This window comes from Gorilla gorilla, chromosome 5, assembly GCF_029281585.2.
Source record: "Gorilla gorilla gorilla isolate KB3781 chromosome 5, NHGRI_mGorGor1-v2.1_pri, whole genome shotgun sequence".
Taxonomy (NCBI): domain Eukaryota; kingdom Metazoa; phylum Chordata; class Mammalia; order Primates; family Hominidae; genus Gorilla; species Gorilla gorilla.
In genome coordinates, this window is record NC_073229.2 from 137,969,770 (window position 1) to 137,973,144 (window position 3,375).

The following is a 3,375-nucleotide window of genomic DNA, read 5'->3' on the forward strand; positions in this document are numbered from 1 at the left end:
CCCAGCACGTTAGGAGGCTGAGGAGGACAGGTCACCTGAGGTCAGGAGTTTGAGACCAGCCTGGCCAACATGGCCAAACCCTGTCACTACTAAAAATACAAAACTTAGCTGGGCATTGTGGTGGGTGCCTGTAATCCCAGCACGTTAGGAGGCTGAGGAGGACAGGTCACCTGAGGTCAGGAGTTTGAGACCAGCCTGGCCAACATGGCCAAACCCTGTCACTACTAAAAATACAAAACTTAGCTGGGCATTGTGGTGGGTGCCTGTAATCCCAGCTACTCAGGAGGCTGAGGCAGGAGAATCACTTGAACCCAGGAGGCAGACGGAGGTTGCAGTGAGCTGAGATCATGCCATTGCACTCCAGCCTGGGCGACAAGAGTGAAACTCTGTCTCAAAAATAAATAAATACATACATAAATAGTAAACATGTATGTCTAGTAGTTTTGTGGAATCTTGCTTATAAATGCACATTACATGTTGAGCTATTAATACGTGCTACCATGTCCTGGAGTCAGAAAAGTGTAATAAAAAAGCTAATTCTTGGACATTTACTTGCTGTGTGATTTGATAAAAGTTACCTACCCTTCCTCAAACCCAAATCCTGTGCAGTAAAGCCAGATAATATTTAGCCAGTGACCTATTGGTTGTAAGAATCTAGTGAGATATAATGTATATGAAAATGTTTTGTAATTTATAGCACTCGATATAAATGAAACAAATTCTTAAACTAAAATTCAACTTAAGGTATTATGTTTCGATAAATACCATATTTACCTGGCTGGCTTAATACTTCCACAAATATTCTATGTACCTAATGTTTCAGATATATTACTGGATTTACAATATTCAGTTAGAAAAAAAGCATCACACGATGCAGTGGTGAAAGCCTGTAGTCAGTCCCAGCTACTTGGAAGGCTGAAGTGGAAGGATCACTTGAGCCTAGGAGCTCAAAGTCAGCTAGGCAAGATAGTAACTTCTGTCTCAAATAAATAAATTAAATAAATAAGCATCAAGGGGTCAAAATGAACTGCTTGCCCAACCATGCACTAAGAACTCTAGAACTCAGTTCTTCCTGCTTCTTGACTGGCTTTGGGCACTTGAATAGACACAATAGAATTAGTAGTTAGGTCCATGGGTTTAAGTCTTTGCTTTGCCATTAGTGAGTTGAGTAGCGTTAAGCAGGTTATTTAATAATTCTAAGATCTCAATGGGGTAAAACTATTATTACACAAAATTATTATTCTGAGACATAAATGAGATCATGATTATACAAGTCTTAGCACACAAGCCTTAGCACAGTGACCTTGATATGTCTGACACATAGTAAAATATGAATAAATGTTAGCTATTGTGTATAATTTTTTTGAACTTCTTAGCAAAGCTCTGAGGTGAGCTCAATATCTCTATTAGACTGTATTTTTATCATTGTGGAGCAGGAAGAGGTCAACAAACAGATGACTAGCTCCTGACAGTAAGAAAATTCTAAATGGTATCTTGTGGTTGACAGGAAGACAGCTGTTGACCCAGGTCAGCAAGTATTTATTAAGTAATTGGTATATGCAAAACACGCTAAAAATAGTAGAATATAAGAATATCACTAAAAGCTAATAGTTATAAGCAGCTTATAATAGCCGTTTGGTAAATGACACAGGTAAAAAGGCAGAATATAGAAAGTGGTATAAGAAAGGTATAATAATAACATTGGGGCTCAGTGAAGGTTATAACAACGTGTTGGGGTTAGAATTTTAAAGTTCTCATGGAAACAGGGCTGTAGATGGTGATATTTTAGATTGGTTCTGAGGGTTTGGATAGGCAGAAGGGAAGGCAAGAACATTCTAGGCAGAACTGAAGGAAATAAATAAGGACTCATTCCCAAACATTTAGCTTTTGGAGTTAAAGTGCATACATGGGCTACTGGTGTGAAACTTAAAAACAAGACAATAGATTTTTTAAATCTCTGTATCAACCCCACTCATGATAATCTACAGAATAACTACTATTCACTCACTAACTTCAACGTATTATTTTCAGCTGTGTTGGATGTTTTAGAGGTGAAAGGCATTTGGTCTGTACTGAACCTTTGAAAACCATTTCAAGTGAAACAACCTGGGTTTTTATATTATATATGTCTTATGAATGTGAACCCATATATAATCATGATCATTTACTGCTGATAAATTATATAATAATATGACTGGTATAGAGCGAATCAGATATGAGCCTAAGTCATACCAATAAAACTAGATTGAATTATTCTCCAATATAGTATCATTCATTCTTTTACTTAAAAAACAACAAACATTTTAAACTATGTGCCAAGAACCACAAATAAGGAATTAAAAAGTAAAAGTCTATATATATATTGTTAATCTATTATAAACAGCAGGAAATAAAATTGGTTCATAATTCCCATAAGTATATTCTGTGAACATCAAAGTCTATTATAGCTGTTATTTTCACTTCATTTGAACGGATGTGGTCTTTTACAAATTGATTTGTCTCCTTAGTTTTTTTTTAATTTCTGAAAATGAGATTTTCTGCTTACTTGTTTCAGTGTCTTGAACCAAGACACTACAACTTACCACTATTGAAAAATCTGCATAAATGTACATTGAGTAAAATATACTTACTACATTTATCTAAGGCCTAAATTTAGCTTTCTAGTACAAATTAAGCCTGCCAATTATTGAAAATAATATTTTTAATCCTGATTGTAAAGATATATATGTACTCTCTATAGGAGATTAAACAAATCTTCTATAGAGTTGATAAAACAAATCCTGTTCCTTCATTTTTATATGAGAAAGAAATATAACTAGGATTATTACAACATCTCCTACAACTCTCAGAATCTTCACCACCTTATTAACCTGGTGTTTGGATTCTCTTTGTTGTATCTTTTTTTAAGAAAAAAATTCTTAAATTAAAAATGGAATCGCTCAGACTGCATTCCTTCCTGAAGAGCAAAGCTGGCTTCACACTAAAGAGAGAACACTGCACCTCCTCCTTCTGGCTCCTAGTGCTCTACAAAGTTGGAGAAACTTTTCTAGTAATGAACCATAGCAATGAGGCTGGGAAGTATAGTCTTTGATATATCTTTTAAAGCATAGATTTTTCACTGAATCAGCAATCACTCTTGGAAAATAGATGTAGACCAAAGATACATATATATGTATTTGAGGTAGGAGCTTGCTCTGTCACCCAGGTCAGAATATAGTGGTACAATCATGGCTCACTGCAGCTTCAACCTCCCTTGCTCAAGTGATCCTCTCACCTCAGCATCCCAAGTAGCTGGGACTACAGGCATATGCCACCATACCTGGCTATATATACATATATATATTTTTTTTTTAATTTTTTTGTAGAGATGAGGTC

General features: G+C 35.6%; 1 pseudogene; it reads right to left on the reverse strand.

Annotated features, from left to right (window-relative positions):
- Window positions 1–2,934: 2,934 nt before the first annotated feature.
- LOC115935045 (uncharacterized) lies at window positions 2,935–3,088 on the reverse strand (annotated as a pseudogene).
- Window positions 3,089–3,375: the final 287 nt, after the last annotated feature.